The sequence below is a fragment of the Myotis brandtii genome, unplaced genomic scaffold (genome assembly GCF_000412655.1).
Source record: "Myotis brandtii unplaced genomic scaffold, ASM41265v1 scaffold182, whole genome shotgun sequence".
Lineage (NCBI taxonomy): Eukaryota > Metazoa > Chordata > Mammalia > Chiroptera > Vespertilionidae > Myotis > Myotis brandtii.
The window spans coordinates 1663749-1675170 of record NW_005356751.1 but is presented as its reverse complement, the minus strand read 5'-3'; positions in this window follow the sequence as shown (position 1 = coordinate 1675170).

The following is an 11422-nucleotide window of genomic DNA, read 5'->3' as shown; positions in this document are numbered from 1 at the left end:
AAAGCAACAGGAACCCAAACTGAATTCTACTATCCACTTGGTGGCAGTATTTCCTAAATGTTTTGAAGAATATCTGGGAGGAAATAGGCACCTTCTGTTATTTCAAGAGTACTTTCCGTGTAAACCCAACCCCATAAAGTGATGTCCAGTGTCACATGAATGGAAAGAGGTAGGATTGTTTCGGCAGATACTTACTAGGTCAGTACAATGGTATGGTAATTCTAGAACTTTGCTTTGAGGGTTGCTTCAACAAATAGCTTCTTTTTTAAAAAGCTTTTGTTAGCCCTGGCTGGTGCCCTCCCTCAGTGGTTAGAGCATGGGCCCACACACTGAAGGGTCAAGGGTTCGATTCCCAGTCAAGAGCATGTATTTGGGTTACGGGTTTGATCTCCCGCTGACTCACATCGGTGATATTTCTCTCTCTTTCTTTCTCTCCCTCTCTCTCTCTCTCTCTCTCCCCTCCCTTCCTCCCTTCCACTCTCTCTAAAAAATCAATGGAAAAAATATCCTCAGGTGAGTATTAACAAAAATAATAATAGTAAAGGAAGGAAGGAAGGAAGGAGGAATTTTGTGTTAATTTTTCTTATTAAAATATTAGGTTGCAGACATTTTTTGAAATAAAGAAAAGAAGTCACATGTTTTTACTTGTATTCCTTTCTGGTTCTTTTTTCACTAAGCATATTTTTACAGTTGTAATCAAACTGTACATAAATTAACTTCTATTCCCTCCTAGCATTAATCAGGTTGAAAATTAATATATTGAAGTGAAATGTTAAGAATAGTTATTTCTAGGAGAGGTGGTTACAGGTGATTATCCCAGATAGTCAAAGTGGATTTTCCTTATTCTCTATCACATCATTCTATTTCCTTTGGGATTTCATCTTTCCTCCTTGGCTCACATATACATAAGCAACTGTCTGAGTTAATCCTTCTGGTTCAACCCAAGCCCCCAGAGTTTTACCAAACAACATACACACTTAAGTGAGTTCCTTCACCTATCACAATCTCTAGTTATCTAGCTTATATACTTTACTAGAGGCTCGGTGCACAAAATTTGTGCATGAGTAGGGTCCCTAGGCCTGGCCAGCAATCAGGGCTGCTCAGGTTCACCACCTCCTGGCCTCCCTGCCGCCTCCTTCCCTCGCTCCCTCAGCGCACTGCAGCCACTGGTCCCCTGCCATGTTCCGTGCCATGTCCTGGTGGTCAGCACGTCATAGTGAGTGATTGAACTCCTTTTCTCCTGGTCGAACTCCCGAGGGGACAATTTGCATATTAGCCTTTTATTATATAGAATTGTGTTAGTTCAGATTCTCTGAACACAGGCTCTAGTGTAGAGTTGTGTGCAGCAGGTTTATTGGGGGCTGTAAAGAAGAGGAGAAGGCAGATTTGGGCTGAGGGAGAAGCTGGCTGCAATGTGGCTGTTATTGAGGAGGCCTTTGCTAAGCCTGTCACAGCTCTGGAACTGGGATGGCTCTTTAACAAAAAACAAATACATACTAGAGGCCCAGTGCATGAAATTCATGCACAGCGGGGAGGGGAGGTCCCTCAGCCCGGCCTGCACCCTCTCGCAATCCGGGACCCCTCAGGGGATGTCTGACTGCCAGTTTAGGCCTGATCCCTCAGGGACATCCCTCTCACAATCCAGGACCACTGGTTCCTAACCACTCGCCTGTCTGCCTGCCTGATCACCCCTAACCACTCTCTCTGCCTGACTGCCTGATTGCCCCTAACCACTCGCCTGCCTGCCTGATCGCTCCTAACTCACCTGTCTGCCTGCCTGATCACCCCTAACCACCTCTGCCTCAGCCCCCACCACCTCGGCTTCATCCTGAAGGACGTCCGGAATGATGTCCAGAGGGTCATGTGGCTGTCCGGTCTAATTACCATATTATGCTTTTATTTTATATATATATATTTGATTTCCAAGAGGAAGTGAGAGGAACAGAGAGGTAGAAATATTGATGAAGAGAGAGAATCATTGATCGGCTGCCTCCTGCACACACCCCCACCCAGGATGGAGCCTGCCACCAGACATGTGCCCTGACTAGGAATTGAACTGTGACCTATTGGTTCATAGGTCAATGCTCAACCACTGAGCCACTCCAGCCAGGCTGGGGTGGCTCTTAAGAGTTGTCTAAAATTGAGGTAAAGGGGCCAGGCCTTTGTATGTCCACATGAGCTATCACTGGCCATGGGCCACCCCCAAAGAGGGGGTGTAACCTGGGCGAGGCAGTTCCCAGTGAAGGGCAAGTGGTAATCTGGGAAGTGCACCAGTCTCCTGTATATTTACTGCATTTTTATTTGTATCATCCCTAAAATGGAAGCAATATGCAAGCAGAAGCCTCATCTATCTTGTTTAGTATATTTCCTCATTAATATACCATATAAATACAAATATAAACAACCCTTTGCTAGAATATTGAATGAATGGAGGTATAGAGAGTTTGAGGAATCTGCCAATGGTCTCCCAGTTAGTGAGTGGTGGCATTGGGTCTCTGCATTTCTTACTCCAATGCCCATGCTACTAACTCTTAACCAGAACACACAAAGGTTCCTGTTCACACATAAAACTTTCAGAAAGAATAAGACCTCTAAAAAAGGGGGATCACCAGAGAAATCTGAAATGTAAAGCACGGAGTCAGGCCAGCTGAGTCTACTCAGATCCCCTGCCAACCTACAGATTAATCTAATACTCAACATTAGGGGTTCAGCATTTCATTTTTAAAAGGAAGAATTTCCTTGTCTAAAAGTGGGTTTTCTGTTTCCATGATTGTCACACTTTTACACTTGATCTTAGTGGGGGCCAAGAAGCACGATGAGATTGTCACACTTTTAAAAACGTGAAAATGTGAAAGCAATTTTGGACAAGAGAGAGGTAACATGAACCTATTCAACTTCTGAAGCTTTCTGACTATGAATACTGAGGAAGAAACCGGTCGCACGTAGTTACTGTTCACCCTCATCAAATTTGGTGAATACAATACAATGAGAATTCTAGGAAGAGGCTCTGGGCATAGCTTCAGCCATTAGTGCAAAGAATTTCATATTTGCAAGTCTACATGAAAGACTCAATATTTTGCAGTAGAGATGAGTTAGAAAAATTCCTTTCAGAGGAATTGTGCCTATTCAACTGTGAAGGCTGTTCAGTTACCTGTTGCAAATAAAACAAATGGTCTGACTTGTTTAATTTATTATCCACAATTCATTCAAAGGCATATGGGCAGAGAAGGCACCAGTTTGGGCTGGGGTCGGAGGGGATGGGAGGCACCTGAAGCTTATAAAATTTTTGAGGCTCTCTTTTTTTAAAAAGTAATAACAATACCATATTGTGGTATTGTTATGTACCAAAAGGTGAATATTTATTTGGATGAGAAAATAAATCATGACAAATTGAAAATCTTGAAAAGCTGACAAATACCAAAAACACTATTAAAAAAAAACATAACATTTTCATTAGCTGCCTGACATACCTCTATGCTATCTTTCTTCCTCCTTACTTTTGGGCTACAGGTTTTTCACATAATATTGATTTTTATAGTATTAATTTATATAGAAAAAATATAAGAAGCACTCAATCTTCCCTATGGCATGATGGTCAAAACTTGTTTTTAATTTCTGATTGTTGGGATACTTGAAACACACATACACTGCATTACTGCTACAGATTTATTTTATGCCCCACAAACACAGGGATTCTGATAATACCTATTGTGTGAGAAAAAAGGTGTATATTTAAAACTGTTTACTCAGCATTATCAGGTATATTACTAAAAACAGAGAGCTTCCATTTGGCTTGGCAAGGAGAACTGTATCTTCCATTTATAGTTTTATACTTCTACATGCCAGCTCTGGGCTCAGTGTGGTTCTATCTTTTTACTTTCAACCTTTCTGTGCCATTATATTTAAAGTATGGACCTTGGGAGCAGCATATAGTTGGGTTGTTTTTTCCACCCAGTCTGATCATCTTTTCTTTCAATCAAAGTGTTTAGTCCATGCGCATGCTCTGCAGGTTATACTTTGCAGCAGCATTGATCGTCCCTAAGTTACTCTGTCATACCTATGACTTTGTTTTCATCCACTGTTGACATTCTTTGGTGCCAGAAGCAGTAGGACACATTCAAATCAATTTTTTATTTATTTTATTTTATTTTTTTCAAATCAACTTTTAAAAAAAGTTTATGGGTATGTAAAGAAGAGCTAGGTCTTTCCCCTGGGCCTTGGAAGAGGCTTCTACAAGCTTAAGTATGTTTAATTGGCTTCACAGTAAGTCTGTCTTTGAGCATAAGAACAATGGCTTGAACAGAAGTAGGGTAAAAGAGCCACTTGTTTATGATTTTCCACTAACTGCTGAGAGAAACTGATGATATACCAGCAATGAGATGGATATCTTTGAGTGGAGAGGACACGAAAGGCAACTGGACTATGGAACCCCAGATCAGTATGTCAGGAAGCTCCTTTTTCCTACTGCTGTCTGTTGACCTCTATTGGAATTTCAAGAACATAATGCTTTTAACTATTTATGTGATTAAAATTATCATATTTTATGACCCCAATGTAAGAATCATAATAAAATAAAGGATTTGGGGGTTTGTGAATTTATGTGCATGAACAGTTAGACATAGGTATAGAAATGAAATATTTAGTTACATATATTTTTAAAATTCCCTTTATTTTAAAAAGAACAATGTTCTATAAAATGCAATACAAAATTTAATAATATTTGGGTTGTAATTTTGTCATACACTGTTGGTAACATCTGTCCTTTATATGGAATTCAGAATAACAATGTTCTATAAAATGCAATACAAAATTTAATAATGTTTGGGTTGTAATTTTGTCATACACTATAGAAGTTGGTAACATCTGTCCTTTATATGGAATTCAGAAGTGCTAAAAATTATTTATATTCCTTAATTTTTCAAATATCTCTTGGAAAAATCTTTGAATAATTTTTCGGTGTTTTTTTGGGGGGAGGGGGTGGGGGGTGTTTTGAACCCCAGTTACAGCTGATATCCACCAGACAGGACATTGATCAGGGAAGGCCTGTCTGAAGAAGGGATATTTACCAGGATAAGGACGAGCTAACCATGTGAAGGAGCACTCCAGATAGAAGGAAGAGCAAGTAAAAAAGGCCTGAGTTGAGGGCAAGTTTGTCATATTCTGGGAATGATATAAACAGCCTGAAAGGAGAGAAGAAGTGGTTATCTTCAATTTTCTCCCTCCCTCCAGATCCATTGTCCACCCCACACTGTGCCCAAGAAGGCTGACTTATAAGGACTGCCTGCATCAGTGGCTCCCTTGCCTTCTGGTTTCTGGTTGAGTGCAGCCACAGGGGGGCACTGGTAGGAGATGAGAGGAAGAGAGGAGAGTGGAGTCAAGAGATTTATTTTCCTGTCAGGGGCCCTGTGGACAGCTCTCAGGCCATGGGTGGTAAAATGGCTCCCAGCTGTGACTAGGCACAGGGTGCTGCACCTTCCACGTTGCTTCACCAAAGCTCCACAATTACATCTTTATTTTATTTTTATTTTTTATTTTAGAGAGAGAGAGAGAGAGAAACATCGATGTGAAAGAGAAATATTGATTGGTTGTCTCCTGTGTATGGGACAATACTCTAACCAACTGAGCCACATCGGCCAGGGCATGACTTACATTTTTAAAAGATCACTCTTGTTGTTTTAATAAAGTATGAACTGGAGGAATGGGGGTTTAGGGCAAGAGGAAGGAAGCAAGAGAGATTTGACAGTAACAGTTAAAATCAGGACTGACTTAAAAAATCTTGAATGTCTGGACACTGTTTGAGAAACACAGGACTCTGAGCTCCATTTATTCATTTACTTTTTCAATCACTATTTATGTGCTAGGCACTATTATAGCACTCAGGAGAAATAAATAAATAAACTATATATTTGAAAGAGATCAGTGGCAGGGAATAATAAGAAAGTAGAGCAAGGTAATGGGGTTGGGAGTACAGGGGTGGTATAGTGGGTGCAATTTTAAATAATTCATCACCGAGAAGGTGACATCTGAGCTAAGGCTTGGAGAAGGTGAGGGAATGAGCCATGGGGAGACTGTTACAGGCAGAGGAGGAGGTCACTGGAAAGGCGCCGACACAAGGGCATGTCTGGCCACGTCAGGAGCAACAGAGGCCAGTATAGCTAGAGCTCAGGGGCCTCAGCGGGAGGGAGAGGAAATAAGGGAAGAGACAGCAGAGAAGAGGTTACTAATCCCCCCTCCGCTCTACCCCACGCTATGGGGAGAAGTGAGCACTCTCACTCAGCCTTCTTCTATCCACTGTCCATGACTGACAGGAGAGGAAATTCATAATCACTCTTAGTTTCTCAGGATGCATTAGTCCGGTCTAATTGTATCTATGCAGTGTCTAGCAAAACATGTTGGCCTAATTCTCTGATGTCTGTAAAATATTGGCATCCTAGGAGGAGAAAACTGAAACTGCACCATTAACCCTGCAGGAGCCTTGGCAGCTAAGTCCCCTGGGGTCCCCATGGCAGCAGCATGCCTACTGGGATGGCTGGAGGACAGGCTTTGAGCACCAGAGCAAAGATATTGATTTTCTGTTCCACTAAGGAAGATGTTTAATTGGATTTTCAGAAAACCTTTGGGAGAAAAAGAGAAAAGAAAAACAGTCTCTCTTATTAGTCTCTCCATTTGTAAACAGTAAATTTAAAATAAACCATTTTAGATCCTGGCTGGTGTACTCAGTGGTTAGAGTGTGGACCCTTGAACCTAAGGATCTCTGGTTTAATTTCAGGTTAAGGGCACATGTGTAGGTTGTGGGTTCACTCCCTGCCCCTCCCCACCCCAGGTGGAAGGCAACCAATCGATGTGTCTCTCTGGCATTGATATTTCTCCCTTCCACCTCTCTCTCCCCCACCTCCCCTCCCTTCCACTCTCTCTCTGCAAAGCAATGGAAAAAGTATCGTCTGGTGAGGATTAACAAACAAACAAACAAATAAATAAAATAAATCTTCCTTTATGAAAAATGTCAAGCACATACAAAGTTTGAGAGAATAATGTATTGACTCTCTGAGTACTCATTACCCAATTCAATAATTATCAACTAATAGCCAATGAGATATAGATATTTTTAAATATATTTTTATTGATTTTAGAGAGGAAGGGAGAGTGAGAGTTAGAAACATCAATGAAGAGAGAGAATCATTGATAGGCTGCATCTGCAGGCCTCCCACAGGGGATCGAGCCCGCAATCTGGGCATGTGGCCTGACTGGGAATCGACCATGACCTCCTGGCTCATAGGTCAACATTCAACCACTGAGCAATACCGGCCGAGCATGGCCAATTTTATTTTTTCTATTTGTTTAACTATACATTTTTTTCTAGGGGCATTTTAAACATATTCCAGGCATCAATATGTGTTGAGAACTTACTATATGTCAGATACTGTTCTAAATGCTTGATATACAGCAATGAAAAAGTATATAGACAAAAATCCCTGTCCACAAAAATCTCACTGTCTAGTTGGAAAAAAAGATAAAATCAATAAGTGAATGATACGGTATGTTAGGTGATAAGTACAATGCAGAAATACAAGGCAGGGGAGGGGAGGGAGAGTGCAGGGGTTACAACTTGAAAAGGGGGGTCAGGGGATGTGCGCTGAACTTTGGAATGCACTGCTCAGATCTCACTTCGGGACCGAAGGGTTTAATCCCCCGGCTGCTGAAAAGAACCACTTCATCCAAGGTTATGACTCCTTCCTGGGAAGGCCTACACCCAATGACCGATCTATGCAAGAGTGTAAGTGCCTACACCTCGAGCTCCAACTCAGAACAAATTGGCTAAAGCTTCCATTGAAACTAGGTTGCAGCTTAACTTCTCCCTCTGCCAAATTCTGCTTCTTTCCCAGTCTTTCCCTTCCATAGGTGTTGGTTCAAGAGCATATCCTAATAAACTCCCTGTATGCTCATCTCATTTCAAGGTCTGCTTTTCAGACCCTCTGACAGAAGGCCTTCCTAAGAACATGGCTTCTTAGCAAAGATATGTTTGTAAAGGACTGAGTCCTGATAATAAGGCATTCATTCCAGCGGAGAATCACACTGGCAGGGTGGCTAAGAGCTCTTTAAGGAGCTGGCAGCTCCTGGTTACGGCAGGACTTCGTGATCCTCCAATGTGGCACAGCCATCATCTCAGCATTTGAAGACCGAAGGTAGACAGGCAACCTTCTGTCACTTCATTGTGTGTAAATGGATTTCCAGGTGCTAAATAAGAAGGGCTAAGAAATGAAAGATGAGTAAGACAAGATCCGATGCCTGGAGGAATTACTGTTTATCGGAATAGCCAGCTATGTTAGCAGATAATTACAGTGAAAGGTACAATTTTATAGATATAAGTATAAAATATTTCCTTAGGAAAAAATAATAACATGCGCCAAAAGGACATATACCAAAAGTTAGCAGTGATTATCTCTGTCCAAAGATTTTTTCCCTTTTGCTTATCTGTACTTTCAGAATTTTTCCTTGAATAGATATTTATTGTTTTTGAAATAAGAAGAAAGGAAGCATGTACAAAAAGCAGCACAATGGGATACATGCTGTGTTGGAAGTGTGCACAGTATTCTGAGGAAGCAGCTAACTTGTCTGGGGAAGTCAAAGAAAATCTGGCAACCTCTACCTTTCTTTTTTTTTTAATATATTTTATTTATTTTTTACAGAGAGGAAGGGGGGATAGAGAGTTGGAAACATCGATGAGAGAGAAACATCGATCAGCCGCCTCCTGCACACTCCTTACTGGGTATGTGCTCGCAACCAAGGTACATGTCTTTGACCGGAACCAAACCTGGGACCCTTGAGTCCGCAGGCCAACACTCTATCCACTGAGCCAAACTGGTCAGGGCAACCTTTCTAGTCTTACACTTATATATGTCTTTCACTTTCCAACCAATGCAATGCATGGCGTTCTTTGGATCCTGGTCCAAGCAAACCAACTGTAAAAATATTTATAAGGCAAGTGGGAAATTTGTACTCTGCCTGGATATTTGATGATACTTAGATAGTATTATTATTATGAAGTATGATAATGGTATTACAATAATGTTGGGGGGGAAATCCTTATCTTTTAGGTAAACATACTGATATACTTATGGATGAAGTGATATGAAATCTGGGATTTTTATGGGTAAATAAAACATTGGGGGTGCAAAGTGGTTGAAAATAAAAAATAAAAGTCATAAGTTAATGACTATTGAAGTTGGGGAATGGATGCATGGGAGTACATTTCAATATTTTCTCTACTTTTGTCTTTGAAATTTTTATAATAAAATATACAACAATAATTAATATAACAATATTATCTATAATAAATAAAAACATCCTTCAGATATATCTTCAAGTCTCACTCAAAAGGCATCTTCACTCATGAATGGGCAAGCAACAATCAATCCATGCGCATGCTGGTGCCTACACAAGCAGCACTCAGCTCACTGGGCATTGCATGTTGTCTGTCTTATAATCAATCAGCTGATCTGTGTCAATGACACTTGTCTTACAATTTCAACATATGTCTTTTATATTATTCAACCATTATAGTGTGCTTACACACAATAATCAAATATTTTAATCTTCATATTATTAAGAAAAGCGGCATCTTTTCTTTGAAACCTTTCTTTTTTACCTTAATTTTTTAAAATATATTTTTATTGATTTCAGGATTTCAGAGAGAAAGGGAGAGGGAGAGAGAGATAGAAACATTAATGATGACAGACAATCATCAATCTGCTGCCTCCTGCATGCCCCACACTAAGAATCAAGCCTGCAACCCGGGCATGTGCCCTGACTAGGAATCGAACCTTGTCCTCTTGGTTCATAGGTCTACGTTCAATCACTGAGCTATGCCGGCCGGGCTACCTTAATTTTTTATTATGAAAAAATTTAAGTATATACAAAAACAGAGAGAAGATTATAAAGAACTCCTCTATTACTAATCACCCAGATTTAGTAATTATCAATGTTTTGAAATACTTGTCATATTTGTTTTTTGAAGGAGTAGAACTGTGTTAATGAAAATCTTATACTGTTTTTCATTTCACTCGCAAGCTCTAAAAAATATCAATATTATCTTACATTGACCTGATTGCTATTATCACACCTGAAAATATTAACAATAATTCCTTGGTGTCCTCTATATTCAGTCCATATTCAAATTTCCAAAAAATCTCTTAAAAATTTCTTCTTATAACTATTTTGTTCTAATCCAATTTTATACAAGATCTCCACATTGTATTTCATTATTATGTCTCTCCAGTCTTTTTAATTAAAAATATTTTTTTAATTATTTATTTTAAAAATTAAATTTATTGGAGTGACATTGGCTAATAAGATCATATAGGTTTCAATTGTACATTTCTATGATACATCATCTGTATATAGCACTGTGTGCCCACCACCCAAAGTCAAATCGTCTTCCATCACCATATATTAGGCCCCCTTTACCCATTACTGCCTCTCACCCCCTTCCCTCTGGTAACCACCATACAGTTGTCGGTATCTCTGAGTTTCAGCTTTATGTCCCACATATGAGTGAAATTATACTGTTCTTAGCTTTTTCTAACTTATTTCATTTAGCATAATATTCTCAAGATCAATACATGTCACAAATGGCAGTATTTCATCTTTTTAAAAAATATATTGATTTCAGAGAGGAAGGGAGAGGGAGAGAGAGATAGAAACATCAATGATGAGCGAGAATCATTGATCGGCTACCTCCTGCATGTCCCCAGTGGGGATCAAGCCTGCAACCCGGGCATGGGCCCTGACTGGGAATTGAACCATGACCTCTTGGTTCATAGGTTGACACTCAACCACTGAGACACACCGGCTGGGCAGTATTTCATCTTTTCTTATGGCTGGGTAGTATCCTATAGTATAAATTTACCACATCTTCTTTATCCAATCCTCTATCAAAGGACACTTTAGTTGTCTCCATGACTTGGCCACTGTGAACAATGCTGCAATGAACATAGAGGTATACATATCTTTGTGAATAAATGTGGGCTTTTTTGTTTGTTTTTCTTAGTTTTCCGGGTAGATATCCAGAAGAGAGATTGCTGAGTTATATGGTAACTCTTAATTCTTAATTTTTTGAGGATCTGCCATGTTGTTTTCCATAGTGGCTGTACCGGTTTTAATTCCCATCAGCAGTGAATCAGGGTTCTTTTCTTTTATATATATATATAATTTCAGAGAGAAAGGGAGAGGGCGAGAGAGATAGAAACATCAGTGATGAGAGAGAATCATTGATTGGCTGCCTCCTGCATTCCCCCTACTGGGGATTGAGTCCTTCAGTCCACAGGCCGGTGCTCTATCCACTGAGTCAAACCAGCTAGGGCAGCGGTTCTCAACCTGTGGGTCGAGACCCCTTTGGGGGTCGAATGATCCTTTCACAGGGGTC